The sequence below is a fragment of the Saccopteryx bilineata genome, chromosome 1, assembly GCF_036850765.1.
Source record: "Saccopteryx bilineata isolate mSacBil1 chromosome 1, mSacBil1_pri_phased_curated, whole genome shotgun sequence".
NCBI lineage: Eukaryota > Metazoa > Chordata > Mammalia > Chiroptera > Emballonuridae > Saccopteryx > Saccopteryx bilineata.
The window spans coordinates 182584836-182602078 of record NC_089490.1 but is presented as its reverse complement, the minus strand read 5'-3'; the positions used below and the strand labels follow the sequence as shown (position 1 = coordinate 182602078).

At 40.9% G+C, this 17243-nt stretch overlaps 1 protein-coding gene across 4 annotated transcripts in view; it reads left to right on the top strand.

The window, feature by feature from the left end:
• The window catches only part of FHIP1A (FHF complex subunit HOOK interacting protein 1A), a 252247-nt gene that overhangs the window by 26079 nt on the left and 208925 nt on the right, over positions 1–17243 (top strand). The gene's annotated exons all lie outside the window — the stretch shown is intronic.

The following is a 17243-nucleotide window of genomic DNA, read 5'->3' as shown; positions in this document are numbered from 1 at the left end:
GACAAGATGCGACAAATTCAGATTTAAAAGATAAATTATTAAATGACTTGAGTTTTTACAGAACCAGCAATTCATCTAATAGGAATTTATAAAGGGCCTACCATGTATAAAGCACTATGCTATGTTCTAAGAGAATGTCAAGATCACCAACTTTCAGAGCTTGTAAAAAAAAAAAGAAAAGAATATATTGTCAATTCACCCTAAACATTTGACCACCGACTACATGCCAGGCAGTATTCTAGATACTGGGAATATAGTTGCGAACGAGGTGGGAAAGGTCTGGATTCTCACTGAGTGTTCATCTCAGGGGGAGGAGACGGACAATAAGGACATGTAAAGACCTGCTCTGCAGAGCATTAAAATAGGAAGGTGTGCAGAGTGACTGGGTGACTCCATTTGATTGCCGAGGTGAGAAAGACTTGATCTTTGCCCTGGAGGAGGCAGACCTGTAAACAGTTAAGTGCAATGTGATCGATGCATGAACAAAATGCATGGGTGAAGCCTACGGTGAAGGGCCGTGCGTATCCTCACGCGGTAACTGAGGGATGACTGAACACAGCCTGCTGACCCGCCCAGGTGTGTGTGTAGGATGACTGTGGAGCAATGTGAAATAGGGGATAGACGGGGAAGACTGGTGGCGGGTGTGATAACACTGGGGAACACTTTTTTTTTCATTTTCTGTTGCATGAGGTTTTAGAACTGTTTCTGTATATTTCTGCATTGCTGATTCCAAATCTGAAATCTGTTTTTTGGTGCATGCTCTAGTTTTTATGCAATTTTAATTTCTTTTTGTTACAGTTAATGGCATGCATTGGTTTTTAAATTGGAGTTAAAGGGCAACAACTCTTGGATTGAACATAACTACAGGGCAATTAATGTTTTACAAACATCACTTTTACATAATTGTAGTTTTTAAATGTAAAAAATTATTATCTGATAAAAACACCCTCTTATTTTGTTTTAAGATTGAATCATGGCTTCTTTGAGTAGGCGTAAATGTAAGACTAGTCTTGACACCTTCTGTTATATATGTGGCTGTTACACACTTCAACGTCAAAGGCGCAATATTTCATGATTTGTGACACGTGCATATATTGTCTATTTTCAAGTTCCCTTTGACGATCAAGACAAGAATTGAGCTCCTCATATTGTGTGTCATTAATTGTGAGAAAATGCTTCATGACTGGACAAAAGGAAAATGCAAAGGAATGCCTTTTGGTATTCCCATGGTTTGGTGTGAACCTAAGGACCACAGCAGTGACTGTTATTTCTGTCTGATCCATACAAAGGGCCTTGGCAAGAAAAAGCAGCATATGATCGCATATCCTAATATTCCTTCAGCAGTACGACCTATCCCACACTCTGAGACACTCCCAGTTCTAATATTCAATGATTTTATTTCTTCTATGGATGAAGAAAGTGAACATGGTGATCAAGTGTATTTTGATAAGATGCATGAGGAAATGGTTGTAGAATCTGAAGGGTCGTCTTCTGATGTCAAGCAGTCATTAACCCCTCAGCAGTTTAGCCAACCCGAATTGAATGACTTAGTAAGAATGACATAAAAATTGTCCTCAACTTTCTGAAGTATGAGGAGCATAGCTGGATCATTTGTGTGGATCTTAAAATGGTAAATTTCCTGCTAGGACAACAGAGAAGTTTCACGAAGTATCCTTGCTTTCTGTGTTTGTGGGACAGCGAGTTCGGGAGAAACACTGGACACAGAAGGAGTGGCCGAAATGTGAAGCTCTCTGGAAGTAGGGATGCAAAATATTGTGAATGAACCTGTAGTTAACCAAGACAGGATCATTTTTTCCTCACTTCACATTAAACTTGGCTTAATGAGGTAGTTGGTTCAGGCTTTGAATAGAGAAAGTGAATGCTTTCAACATATTATTTCTGCTTTTCCTGCTTTGTCTTTTGAGAAGATAAAAGCAGGTATATTTGATGGACCTCAAATTCGAACCCTCATACATGACGAAGAATTTGCCAGGAAGATGAATAAGGAGGAGAAAGCAGCATGGCAGTCTTTTGTGGCAATTATAAAGAACTTCTTTGGCAACAAAAAAGCAGAAAACTATGAGCTTCTGGTTCAAAGGATGCTGTTGGCTTTCCGCGACATTGGATGTAACAGGAGCGTTAAGATTCACTTCTTGAACAGTCACCTTGATAAGTTTCCCGAAAATCTTGGAGCTGTTAGTGACGAGCAGACTACTGCTGGAGCATCAAACAAGATTGTCCTCAACAAGTACACAAACGAAAGAGCTACAGACACAAATTTTTGCCTGAATAGAATTTAAATAAGTTTTGTGCAAATTTTATGATTAAAATGAGTGTTTTAATATGTTCTATTTTGAAATTGTACACAAATTCTGATGCAGTCATATCTTTTATTGTATTAGTGTATTTACTGCATTATATAAATTTTTATATTTTCACAAAGATGATGTCCAAGAGGACATTCTACTTCATTATGTTAAACTAAATGTTGAAAATTTTACAATAAGATGAAAACCTAAAATTTTGAATTGCAAAAAAACTGTAGCTTACAGAGAAAAACTAATGTCAAATTTGAGATTAGCACACCAGAATTAGGTAAGAACAAGTGTTTTTGTGGATGCAACAAAAATTTTGTTCCCCAGCGTAATCATTCTCTGGAATTACAGCCCTAGACAAATGCAAGAGACAGGAAAGAAAAGGAAATGTTAACTTCTCAATGAGAGAATTAGGAAGGCTTCCTGAGTGAGGCGACATTTAAATGTGGTGTTTAACCATGCAGAGATGAAGGGGTGGGCGGCTCCTAGTTACCGTGAATAACAGAGGGAAGGTCCAGACTCTTTGGGGAGTGGCTCGACTCCTGACTGGCTGGAGTACAGGCTGTCCAAGAGAGAAAGCCACGGGGTAGACATGGTCACCAGGCTGCTTCGGGAAGGCAGGGGGAAGCCGAGGAAGGTTGGTTAGTACACTGTCATAAGCACAGCCTGAGGAGTATTGTTCCTGCAGAAGTATGAAAGATAAATTGGAGCGGGGAGAGAGAGGTGGCTAGGAGATAACTCAGGGGCTGTGGTGATGGCCGTGATGTAGTAGGAAGATGGCCTTGGGGCTGGGTTAGAGATCACGGTTGTGCATGTAGATATAGTAAGGCAAACTGCTGATCAGATGTGGGAAGTTGGGGAGAGGGAGGAGAAAAATCGATTCCAAGAATGGAGGCCTAGATGACTGAGAAGATTTCTATGACAAAAAATGGCAAAAGAAACCATGTGTTTGGGAGGACACACGACTTGGTTACTTTGGGACTTGTGGGCTTAATGTGGTGGCGACACTAAAGGTGTCAGAGAAGTAAATAAAAATAAGAGTTTAGCTCTGAGTTGGAATACAGGGGTTGACAAAAGTAGGTTTACAATTGTGAGCATGCAAAAGTTTATTCTTGTATTATTATTTCTTATTGTATTATTTATTTGTATTATTTGTCATTATTATTGTGCTATTGTGACATTCTGTTGAGTTAATAAAACTATTATAATAATCATAACCTGCCTGTCTTTTTTTATGTGAACAACTTTTTTTTTATTTATTAATTTTACTAGGGTGACATCAATAAATCAGGGTACATATGTTCAAAGAAAACATGTCCAGGTTATCTTGTCAATCAATTATGTTGCGTACCCATCACCCAAAGTCAGATTGTCCTCCTTCTATCTAGTTTTTTTGTACCCCTCCCCCTCCCCCTCCCCTCCCCCTTTTCCTCTGCCCCCCCTCCCCCCCGCGAACAACTTTTAAACTGACTTTTGCCCACCCCTGTGTGTAGACTGGGGTCATAATTAAGCAGCTCCAGTTGTAGGAGAGATGACTTTAGCCAGGGACTCACTTGTTCACAGAAAGCAGACAAGGATGGAAACTTAGAAACATTATAATTTTGGCTATTTTTATTTGTGCCCTTTTACAATACTTTAGCACTAATGTTCTCTTAATACAACTATACTGTTGGATTTTAAGCCCTTCACTCCCAATTCACGATGCTGCTTGAAAAATTGTGCAGCTGGGCACAATTATCTTGACTCCACTGAAGAGTTCAGTTTTAATCAGGAACAACATAAACAGTGTTGTGACCTCATTTGCTATTGGGGTGTCACTGGGAAATTTTTCTGTCACATCTTTCAGTGTCTCCTAGAGGAGCTCTTTCATAGTAAGTGACAGTGAACAGCTTTGCTTCCCTGGAGGAGTGTGAATGTTTGTTCCTCATGGAAAATCATATAACTAATCACAGTGACTTTTTCACCTCGGCTGCTAGGAGGCACAGGATCAAATTCTCTACTTAACTGTAGTAACAGTGTAGGACTCACATAGGTCTGCGTATTCCAATATTTCTTATCTCAGCCACAGACTTCATTTTCTTCTCTAATTTATACTTCCCTTGGACTTGATTTTTAATTTCCTTCCTTAATACATGCGTTTCTCACAAACCACCTCACGTTCTTTGTGGAATATGATGAGGGCTAAATAAATAATGCCACTATGCTGCTTACTATATGAATGAGATATATTATACTTAGAATGTTACAGATCAATACATAATACAAGGACATATTCTAAATGTATGTTCTTTGTTCTCTGTGACTGTTGTCTTCATCAATATATTTTAGGCTTATGGTACGTATAATCAATAGATTTTAGGCATATGGTACCACCTATAATCATAGACTAAAACTAAATGAAAAATGATGCAACAGTGATAGCCAATTTCATGAGTAAATATTCACATTGACTTAGTCTACTCTGCTTCTTGATCAGTTATTCTTTCCCAAGTATACAGGTCTTTGCAATAAGAATTGGAATTTTTTTGTTAGTCATTCATAAATTATAATAGTTGGTCTATTTGGAAACTTGGAATGGATATCACTGATGGCCTGGGGCTGATCACTGGGATTTGAGCAGTGTGATCTAGTAATGCTTTCATTCCTAGTCGATGACTGCAAACCCTGCCTCAGAAGGCTGTGTGGTGTTGGTTCACTACTGAGCAATGAATAGGTCACCAGTTAGGTAAAAAGAATTGACATCTTACCACCAATCATTCCTAGATTCTATTGTCTAAAGAAAGATTTTTTTTTTTCACTCAATAGAAGGACACTTTTGCTTTCACTGACCAGGTGAGTAACCAGACTCCTTTATAGCAAACGTCTTTTAAATTAAAATAGTCAAAAAATTTAAGGGATATCTGTGATTATTGAATTTGCCCTATGAAGCCTCCAGTAGAAAATTTCCTCCAATTTTAAACTTGACAAACTGCTGTCTTCTCTTCAAACCACTCTGTCTGTTCTTGTAAAGGGCGAAGACTCCAATCTGTGCTTCTATTCATTGACGTGGTACGAAAAACTTTGTAGCATCAAGTGAATATCAAATGAGATATTTTTAGGAACTTTGGTTTAAAAACAGTAATTCTTAGATATGTCAGTTTTGTTTGTTTCAGATGGATGACCTACTTTCTATTTATAGGAAGCATCAAATACTGACATCAGAATATCTTTGTGATTCAGTTTGCATAAGGATGAGTACATTTAGTTAATTAACAGTGGTGTTGACTTATTTAGACCCATGTCATTCGCCCAGAAGAAAGGCAGTTAGTCTGAATGTGGCAGGGATGGTTCCGCGTCTTCTCTGTGAAGACTGCAGGGCTGGAGTTTGCTGTCATGGTAGGTCTGAGGCCCGCTCTTCTGCCTGGTGTCTATGTCAACTCTGTTGGTTTTCATGAGCGCTTCTCAGCCTTGTGCAGACTTAGTGTTTATTGTAAAAAAAAAAAAATGTGTGTGTGTGTGTGTGTGTGTGTGTGTGTGTATGTGTGTGTGTGTGTATATATATATTCGTAGGATTTTTATTATGTTTAACAGAAACTTCATCAGGAACCATAGGTAGAATTGCTTTCTGATCTCAGTATCAAAAATAACTGTTCTTTCTCTGAGCAACTGGTTTATTTTTACCCCGTGGACACCGAATCTTCTAACAGGTCATGTTGCCCTCTACATGTTGGCTGCAGCAAAGCTTCACATCCCTGCCCCACCTCTTTCTCCCTCCAACCCCTGAACTGTCCATGACACCTCTCTTCTGGCTCTCATTCTACCTTGTGGCTACGGTGATTGGTGCTTATCTTGTCCTACTAGTTTTAAAAGCTGTTTGAAGATAAGGATTCTGTTACTTAAAAAAATATTCTTACAGTGCTATATCACAGTGCCTTGCACACATTTGGCAATCAAATAATAGCTGAATCAAGTATTACTAGGCCATTCAAAAATAGCTCTATGTTGGGCTTTCCCTGGTGATATGGATGAGGAGAAAGAAATATGTAGTGTGCCCATGAAGGTTTTGAAATACACTGAGGGTCAGAGGGCTTGTATATTGGAAATTATGGCAGAACATATTGGGATGCTGCTACAGATGAGAAAAGAATATTGAATATAGGGGCCATTATGTGCTATTTTCTTCTTTTTGCCATATCTAAATATACTGCTATAGTATCACTGTTGGGAGTCTGGCATCTCCTAACTTGGCTGCAATTAGGAAAATCAGTTCTCTCCTCTCATAGAAAAAAGATAAGGAGTTTGTTAGGAGAGATTAATTTCATCACTGAAGGTTTAGAACTTGCTTTGAGATCTATGCATACAAATAGTGTAGAAACAACTAGTAATGTAATGCAGATCATATCACCTCTAAAATGGTTGTGATTGGTAGCCAATAATCCATGTATCCAGCCATTATTATCTGTGGTTAAATTCCAGTATAACCAACAAATGTGGACAGACCCCTTCAGTGAATTGTAATAGTATGTGATGCACAGTCAAGACACTTTAATAGAACAGTCCACTGAAATGCAAATGATCTAGTTAACTGAAGGCTAAAGGTCACCATGTGTGAAGTAACATTTTATTTTATAATTTAAAAAATGTATTTGGTGTGTTGAGAAAGGAAAGCTTTCTTTTTTAAAAATGAGAAAATTAGCTATATTTTATTACCATGTTATCATGTTATTGGTAAGCATTATGGCTTTAATAGTAAAACTTCAAATATCAGATAATTAGTAAATACTAACCAGAGAAAACGTTTTTTCCTATTTCTTTCTCCCTTTCCCTCCTCTGACAACCAAATCCTGATTTGTTCAATTAAAAACAAAAATACTGCTTTACCAGAATGTCATTTTTAAAAAAAGTTTGCAGGTCTTGAAAGAGTATCTTCAAAGTAGTGTGCAGTTAAAAACGTGTCTTTGGCCCTGGCCGGTTGGCTCAGTGGTAGAGCATCAGCCTGGCGTGCGGAACTCCCGGTTCGATTCCCGGCCAGGGCACATAGGAGAGGCACCCATCTGCTTCTCCACCCCTCCCCCTCTCCTTCCTCTCTGTCTCTCTCTTCCCCTCCCGCAGCCAAGGCTCTATTGGAGCAAAAGATGGCCCGGGCACTGGGGATGGCTCCTTGGCCTCTGCCCCAGGTGCTAGAGTGGCTCTGGTCGCGACAGAGCGACGCCCGGGATGGGCAGAGCACCCCCCCCCCACCGGTGGGCGTGCCGGGTGGATCCTGGTCGGGTGCATGCGGGAGTCTGTCTGATTGCCTCCCCGTTTCCAGCTTCAGAAAAATACAAAAACAAACAAACAAAAAAAACCTGTCTTTGGCCCTGGCCGGTTGGCTCAGCGGTAGAGTGTCGGCCTAGCGTGCGGAGGACCCGGGTTCGATTCCCGGCCAGGGCACACAGGAGAAGCGCCCATTTGCTTCTCCACTCCTCCGCCGCACTTTCCCTCTCTGTCTCTCTCTTCCCCTCCCGCAGCCAAGGCTCCATTGGAGCAAAGATGGCCCGGGCGCTGGGGATGGCTCTGTGGCTTCTGCCCCAGGCGCTAGAGTGGCTCTGGTCGCAACATGGCGACGCCCAGGATGGGCAGTGCATCGCCCCCTGGTGGGCAGAGCGTCGCCCCTGGTGGGCGTGCTGGGTGGATCCCGGTCGGGCACATGCGGGAGTCTGTCTGACTGTCTCTCCCTGTTTCCAGCTTCAGAAAAATGAAAAAAACAACAACAAAAAAAATAAAAAAAAACCCCTGTCTTTAAGGACCCTTTATTTAATTAATGAAATGCCAATTATTCAGCATAGTACTGATTATATTATCTGGTTTTAAATTTTCTTCACTTCTAAAGCATGTTTTCTTCAAGTGAAACTTAAATAGTTGCACTTTTTAGAAGGGGATGCCATGGCTTTAAAAGGACTGACTCTTGCCCTGGTTAGTCATCCTGAGGACTCCAGGTTTGATTTCTAGTCAGTGCATACAAGAGAAGCAACCATCTGTTTCTCTCCCTCTTTACTCCCTCTTCCCCTCCCATAGCCAGTGGCTCAATTGATCTGAGCATTGGCCTCAGGCGCTGAGGATAGCTCAGTTAACTGAGTATCGGCCCCAGACAGGGGCGGGCGGGGGGGGGGGGGTTGCCAGGTGGATCCCGGTCAGGGTGCATGTGAGAGTCTGTCTCTCTATCTCCCCTCCTCTCACTTAAAAAAAAAGAAAAGAAAAAGCACTGACTCCTGTCATAGGGTTGTTGTGAGGATTACATGAATTTGCTATTTGTCTGGCTGAAGTAAGTGCTAAGTAAGCATTTGCTGTTTTTATTATTGCTGTTACGTGGCTAAGTCTTTATTTATGTAATGAAATTTAAATTTTATTGCCTACATTAGGGTTTCAAGCTCTTTTGAAGTGATTGAAAGGGTTTCTGCTGTTAAAAGTCACAAGAAAAGCCAGAGAGTTTTGGAACCCCCTTCTACCTCCGGTCCTCTTTTGCCCTAAGATGACCTTATTTAAACTCTGGGGGCTTCCATTTCCTCATGGTAAGATGATAGTGCTTTGGTGAGGGGTCTCTAACATTGCTTAGAGCCACGAAAATTTTATGATTCTTTGATCTTATCTTCTGTTTGACAAGAAGATTGAAGTTGTTTGTGTCAAATTCCTTGATCTGGAGTGGTAGAATTTTAGAAGTGGAATGGGCATTAACCAAATAGTCTACTCTTTGGGAGAACTCATCCCTTCTTTTAGCTTCAGTTAGGGTTTGTTTGTTTTTTTTTTGTAGATTAATATCAGTCTTTATTTTTCCTTTCATTTTGTATCTTTTTTTTCAAAGTACTTTTTATAAGTATTTATTATCTTTATCGGTTTCTATCTCCCTGCTTGAATGTGAGCTTCACAAGGGCAAGGATCTCTACTTTTTTAAATTCAAGTGTCTAGTACACAGTAGGTGTCAGGTAGGCGCTCAGTAAATCCTGGATTAATGAATGAATGAATCCTCAGTTGCTTAGTGGCCATTTCCATTTACTGATCACTTCTGACTCTTCTAAAACAACAATCTTTCATTGTTTTTTTTTTTTTTTTATTTCTATCAGTAAAACTACTTTCATGTTACCAAGAGCAAAATACCAGAGGAATTGGCAACCATACCTGAGAGGAAGCAAATTAGATGATTTTCAAGGGGATTTAGACAGTCCCTGCCTCCAAGGCTGTAGGTGCAGAAACACTGACATTTTCATACAAGGTGGGTGGACCCAAGTGAATCTTCTCAAATGGCACCTTATGAGCTAGAGCTGCCCAGGAAGTTAGTTACCAAAACTTATTAGTAAAGCCGTAGCTCTGCTGGGTTAATATTCCTGATATGCTTATTTTGTCATGCTAGTTCCCTCGGAGATTCCTTGTTGCTTCCTAATGAAGCCCCAAACCCGCAGCTTGGCATCCAGGGAAACTACATAGAACTTTCCGGTTCTAAATCATGCTAGTGCTCCTTGTCTGTTCTCTCCCCAGCTGAGGCTTTTTCCTTAATGGCTCTGAGAGCATTTTCATTCCTACTTTATAGCCCCTCTGTTCACACTGTGCTGTCGCTCATCATGTGGTAAGGTTTTCTTCCTTCTTCACCTATCCAAATCCATCTCTCTTAACCCACCACAGAAGGTTTCAGTTCTTAGTTACATGAAGCTATCTGTATCACGTTTTTGGGTTCCCAAATGTTTGCATTCTTAAATATTCTATTTGCATATGTGTTGCTTTGCCTACTTTATGATTACCTTTTTTGAGGGAAGGGACTAATAGAATAATGGAGTTGGGAGTTTGGGAATGAATCATAGATCATAGCTAAAGCAAAACCTACTAAACTAGAATGAAATTGACTTAATGTAAGTGCATATCCTGGCCTGTGGTAAAGTTTTCAAGTGCTTCAGAAGATACTAAGATTTGAGTCCATCTGGTATTAAAACGTCCCTTTTATTTTTTACTATTATTTTTGTTTAGGTAAGAGTGGGGAGATAGTGAGGCAGACTCCCACATGTGCCCTGAACTGGAATCCAGTCAGCAAACCCATCTGGGTCCAATGCTCGAGTACCAAGCTATTTTTAGTGCCTGAGGCTGATGCGCTCCAACCGAGCTATCCTTGATGCCTGGGGCCATGCTTGAACCAATCAAGTCATTGGCTGAGGGAGGGGAAGAGGGAGAAAAGGGGGAGAAGTAGAGAAGAGAAGCAGATGTATGTCCTTCTCCTGTATGTCCTGACCGGGCATTGAACTTGGAGCATCCATACCCCGGGTGTGTGCTCTGAACTACCAATAAGGACCTAAAATGTCCTTTTTAAAAACTAAATGATGGTGATAACATCTATTAATAATAATGGCTTCAAATAAATTATTTTTATTTGAAAAAATAGAAAATTGGTAATCGAGTTGGTCGTGTGTGTGTGTGTGTGTGTGTGTGTGTGTGTGTAACTTCACTGGCTTGTGATATTAGAAAATCTAGGAGAGACAAGTCTTGCTGGCTGCTAATTGTGGGAGGACTGTACATACTCCCTCCCTTCATCTTTACCTGGTGGCCATTTTCTTCCCCGCTCAGTAGCACAGTTTCCACTTTTCAGGGTCTCAGGTACTGGCTTAGGATTCTCATGCTGTGGTTTGACTCTGGTTATCTAACCTGGGAATACATGAAAGTTATCTTCTAAATATGCAAGAGAATTTCCTTCCATCTCTTGAGCTTCCAAGAATATTTTTCCTGTACATTGCAGACTAATCTAGATGATGGCATTTCATGCCCTTTCTAAGTCCATCAGCTTTATTCATGCCATCAAAAGAAAAAGTTTTATGGCTTCCTAACTTTGCAGGCTGGTTGAGAAACTCGGTGAGGATACAAAAGACACGAATTTCTTCATTTTCTTTTAAAATCTTGAACCATTTGGTTCTCTTGTTCCACACTGTAAGGCAGGTTAACAGTCTCCTTCTAAATTGTTCCACAGTTTGAAGTTTTCATTGAATGCGCTACGTGTTTACTCTCGGTTTTTGACATTTTAATTAGGAGGAGTATTTGATCACATATAATTTTTATAATGTTTAACAATACCATATGACTCACACTTGTGCGGAATGCTGACAGAATGACAGGGGGTAGGGGGCCAATATTGTGTTTTGCAGAGCTAACTGGTGAAGGAAAAGGCAGAGTGTTCCCACGTGACGGCCGACGCAATGTGGTATCTGTTGGTTACCGTGCAGTTCCAGACAATAGATATCTGCTGTCTTAGACTTTATTGGTTGCAAGAACAGAAGCCCACTCAAGTTAACTTAAAATAGAAAAGAACAACTGGGAAAATGTAGGATTTAACAGCCAATCTCTGTGACACCAGTGCACACACGAGGGATTATGGTCACATTGCCTCCTCTCTTGTCCTGCCTTCCTTTGCTTCTGCTTCTCTATTTCCTAATTTTCACACAGGCCAACGTTTAAATACCACCAGCATTGACGTGACCTTTTGGTTTTAGGCCCATGGTTTTTGTTTATATTTTTCTTAAGTCACATTCTCAGAGAGACAACTTAATTGGCTTAATTCACCATATGAATCCATTTCTGTGGGATCAGTTAGCTACCCTGGGTTCAATGACAGGTTGGGGGAAGATTTAATATGGTACAAATTGGGCAGCTTTTTGTTGGACATTCTACCTCCTGCATCGGTTCTTTGTTTCTATTTTATTTTTCCCTGTTTTTATCTTTTTGTCTTTTCATTACACATTTTGAGAGGTTTTTCTCCCTGTTACCTTATAGTACTTTCACTGAATTTTTATTCTAATAATCCTATTTTCAAGAATGTTTTTAAAAGTTCTTTATTGTCTTCTAATCATTTTATTTTCATCGTGTCTCATTTGTTTAATGGTTGTCATATCTTCTTGAATCTCTTCCAATTGGTTTAGTTATTTCTTTTTAAAATGCTCTTCTGTTTCCTGAATTAACTGTGTTTCTTCCTAGTGTCAGTTCTTACTCCCCAATGTTTCTGATTTTTCTTGTAGGCTTGGTTGCCTATTCATACTTAAGAATAAAGAACTGGAGCATTTCCTATTCTTAACAGATCTGTATGTAGAGTTTTCTCTCTAGCTGCACCTCTCCCCTGAGCAGGAATTCTAAAGTAAGTGTGTGTGTGTGTGTGTGTGTGTGTGTATGTGTGTGTGTGTGTGAAGGGGCAGGGTATGGGGTTGTCTTTTGGCCACTTGGCTTCACCCCAATAATACCTTCTGAGGGAGACCAAAATTCACCTCGGAAGCCTTCACAAGCCGTTTCTCACTCTCCACTGCCTCAATTAGTTCAGTTCCCTTAGAGATGAATCCCAGATGGTTCATCTGTCACAGCGAGGCTGAGCTGCCTGAAGGCTCTGTTAGAGGGGAGGGGAGATGGCGTGGGGAGCACTAACTGTCCTCACATCATCCCCGTTTCCTGCCCCACACCCTGCTCCCCACCCAGGACACCTGTGGATCCTGAGCCCAGAGCCTCCCGCCCAGGCTGTGGAGCATCTTGGCCCTTAGTGGCCCCAGGGGAACGGCTTTCCTCTCACTGTGTCGTTTGTCAGCACATTCCCATTTCTGTTGTTTTCCTGAGATGTGTCGAAATGTCTTGTCCATTTAAAGTTCTCTTCCAGCAAACGCTTTGGAGTCTTAAACGGAATTCTTCTGTTTTATTTTTTGACACTTTTGCTTCATTAGATTTGGGAGGGACAACCAGGCTGTTGTCAACCATCTTGAAATGACAGCCTCATCGGGCTGTTCTTTTAACAAAGTAGCATTTGGTTTTCTGCTTTTAATTTACTTTTTAGGAAAAGAGAGAAATATCATACACCCATACATATACGAGAATATGTAACAGTATATGTATAATTTAAAGAAAAGTAATGAAAAGAACGTTGGTATCCATGACATAGCTTGAGAAATGGAATACTACTATATTTTCAGTACCTTGAAGACCACCCACAGGTCCTTTCTTGAGTGTGTCTTCCCCATGCCTGCTGCCTCCTGGGGTAACCAGTAGTCTTCACGTTTCAGTCAGGCCCTTGTTTTTAAAAAAACATGAGTTTTCTTTATGTATATTTATCTCTGAACAATGTATGGTTTCATTTTAGCTGCTTTTGTTCTTTGTGTAAATGGAATCGTACAGCATGTACATACAACATGTATTCTTCTGCACCTTGCTGTTTTACTCAAGATTATGTTTTTGAGATCCTTGTTTATTCCTGAAGCTAATATGTGGTTTATTTGGCTGCTGGATAGCATTGCATTGTCAGAATATAATTGAATTATGTTTTCTACTGCTGATGGATATTTGTGTTTGTGTCACATTTTTGCAATTGTGAGAAAGATCAGTACGAACATAGTTCCTGCTGCACGTATGCTGGAGTTTGGTATGAACGTAGTGGTGGAAATGTGGATTCTTAGAGTGTATGCCTGGTTAGTTTTGCTAGGTGATGATGACTGCATGCTAGGTGGTTTGTACCAGGGTGTCCCACAGGGGTGTGTGTAGGGTTGTACCAGGGTATTCCACAGGGGTGTGTGGAGGGTTGTACCTGGATATTCCACAGGGGTGTGTGGAGGGTTGTACCAGGGTATTTCACAGGGATGTGTGGAGGGCTGTACCAGGGTATTCCACAGGGGTGTGTGGAGGGTTGTACCAGGGTATCCCATAGGGCAGTGGTCCCCAACCCCCAGGCTGTGGACCGGTACCGGTCCGTGGGCCATTTGGTACTGGTCCTCAGAGAAAGAATAAATAACTCACATTGTTTCCGTTTCATTTATATTTAAGTCTGGATGATGTTTTATTTTTTAAAAATGACCAGATTTCCTCTGTTACATCCGTCTAAGACTCACTCTTGACGCTTGTCTCGTAAGTTCGACAATTATATTTTAAAATACCACAGTTTTTACGCCGGTCACATAATTTTATTTTGTGCATTTATCCATCCCACCCTAAAGGCCAGTCCGTGAAAATATTTTCTGACATTAAACCAGTCCGTGGCCCAAAAAAGGTTGGGGACCACTGCCATAGGGTGTATGAAGGGGTTGTACCAGGGTGTCCCACAGGGGTGTTTGATGGGGTTGTACCAGGGTGTCCCACAAGGGTGTATGAAGGGGTTGTACTGGGGTATTCCACAGGGGTGTATGGAGGGGATGTACCAGGGTATTCCACAGGGGTGTATGGAGGGTTGTACCAGGATATTTCACAGGGGTGTGTGGAGGGTTGTACTAGATTATCTTATAGTGGTATATGGAAGGGTTGTAGCAGGATATCTTATAGTGGTATATGGAGGGGTTGTACCAGGGTATTCTACAGGGGTGTATGGAGGGTTGTACCAGGGTACCCCATAGGGGTGTATGAAGAGGTTGTACCAGGGTGTCCCACAGGGATATGTGGAGGGTTGTACCAGGGTGTCCCACAGGGGTGTGTGGAGGGTTGTACCAGGGTGTCCCACAGGGATGTGTGGAGGGTTGTACCAGGGTGTCCCACAGGGGTGTGTGGAGGGTTGTACCAGGGTATCCAATAAGGGTGTGTGGAGGGGTTTCATATAGCTATTTACCTTTCACACTTTCTCTTCTGTGAAAGTTTTCCATATTTTTCCATTTAGTTTTTCTTAATGACTGGTGCGTGCATGTTCCTTATATATCCTGGTTATACGAGTATGCATATGTATCTATAATATGGAATTTATTTTGTGTGTGGGGGCTGGTTTCAATTTTCTGCAAATATAATTATGACACTTTTCTTTTTGGTCATAGTTAATCTTGGACAAAACTGAGAAGTAGGTTTTGGTACTTTAAAAAAGTTTGGAGTCTTTTTTTCTTTCCTTCCTCCTAATATACCCCCATTGTGAAACAATTTTGATTTAAAAAGTCACCTGACATTCAGTAACTCGGAATTTTTTTTTGTGTGTGTGACAGAGACAGAGACAGAGAAAGACAGAGAGAGGGACAGACAGGAACAGACAGACAGGAAGGGAGAGAGATGAGAAGCATCAATTCTTCATTGTACCACCCTAGCTGTTCATTGATTGCTTTCTCATATGTGCCTTGACCGGGAAGCTATAGCAGACTTAGTGACCCTTTGGTCAAGCCAGTGACCTTGGCTCAAGCTGATGAGTTTTGCTCAAACCACATGAGCCCGTGTTCAAGCTGGTGACTTTGGGGCCTCGAACCTGGGTCCTCTGCGTCCCACTCTGACACTTTCTCCACTGTGCCACCACCTGGTCAGGCTCAGAATGTTTTCTTTGGCGTGTGTGCTTTTAAGGTTGGTGTGCAGGGCTTGTGATGCTGGATGCTGACAGGTGTGAGTGTTGCCAGACCCGGCCTGGCCAGCATGTGGATTGAGAGAGGAGCTGGGCTTTGAACGCTGGTCCACACCTCACAGGAGAGATGTCCTGTAGTTTTCTTTCCTTATTTTCTTTTATTTTTTAAGATTTTATTTATTCATTTTAGAAAGAGTAGAGAGAGAGAGAGAAAGGGGGAGGAGGAGCAGGAAACAGAAACTCATAGTTGCTTTCTGTAAGTGCCTTGACCAGGCAAGCCCAGGGCTTCAAACTGCGACCTCAGCATTCCAGATCAACACTTTATCCACTATGCCACCACAGGTCAGGCCTGCAGTTTTCTTGACTCTGGTTAACACAGCTTTGAAATTGAATGCTTCGTAAGTTGGCTTTATAAAACGCGAGCATTAATTACTACCCATTCTTTTCTCCTTTTAATAATGTACCCTGCAGTTAATTTAAGGGATATTTTCTGTTAAGTGGTGTTAGTCAATAAATCAAGACTATATGAAATGGTTGAAATGGAAAATTTTATGTTCTGTGCATATATTTCACCACAATCATAATTTAAAAAAAACAACCCTAAAGCCAGGGGAAAACGTATTTGGAAGACTTAAAACTCTAATGAAAGTGTAAAGATGACACTTTGAAGTAGTGTATCTGTTTTTGTGTGGAGGGCCTCTTTCAGAAGTTGATGACTGATCTATTGGAATAAATAGTAGCGCTTTTACATAAGCTGCTTATTTTTTGTCAAGAATAGTCTTTTAAGAAGGTTTACTTTTTTGAGGTTTTTAGATTTTGGAATGAATTTCAGGGATTATTTTTTCGTTTATATTCAGTTCATAATACTAGCTGTCTTTCATTTCTTCTAATCACCTTCTTTCCCCTCAGCCTGCTTCCACTTATTTTATTATTTTTAAAAAGTTGTGGTAAAATAAACAGATTATAGGCTGAAGTGTATCCCCTTCACATTCATGTGTTGAAGCCCTAACCTCCCAGGACCTCAGAATGTGGCTGTATTTGGGGATAGGGTCTTTAAAGAGGTAATTAAGTTAAACCGAGATCATTTGGGGGGGCTCTAATTCAATACAAATGGTGTCTTGACAAGAAGAGGAAATTTGGAGACAGACAGTGGCAGAAGGAAGACCAGGTGGAGACACAAGGGAAAGATGGCCATCAACAAGCCAATGGGAGAGACCTCAGAAGAAACTGACCCTGCTGACCCCTTGATCTTCCACTTCTGGCCTCCAGAACTGGGAGGAAATACATTTCTGTTGTTTAAGCCACTCAGTTGGTGGAACATTGTTGTGGTAGCCCTAGCAAACTAATGTAATACCTAAGGTAAAATTCACCATTTTAACTAGTGGGATTGAGTACATTCACATTGTTGTACAACCTTCACCACCATCCATCTTCAGAACTGTTGTCATCTTGCCAAACAGAAACAGAAACCCTATTCTACCTCCCTCTGAACCCCTGGATATGACCATTCTACTTTCTCTCTCTGAATTTGACTACTCTGGTTAGGTACCTTATATACATGAAACCGTACAGTTTTTGTTCCTTTGTGACTTGCTTATTTCACTTTGCATAAAGTTTCAAGGCTAATCCATGTTGTAGCATGTGTCAGAATTTTCTTTTATGACTAAGTA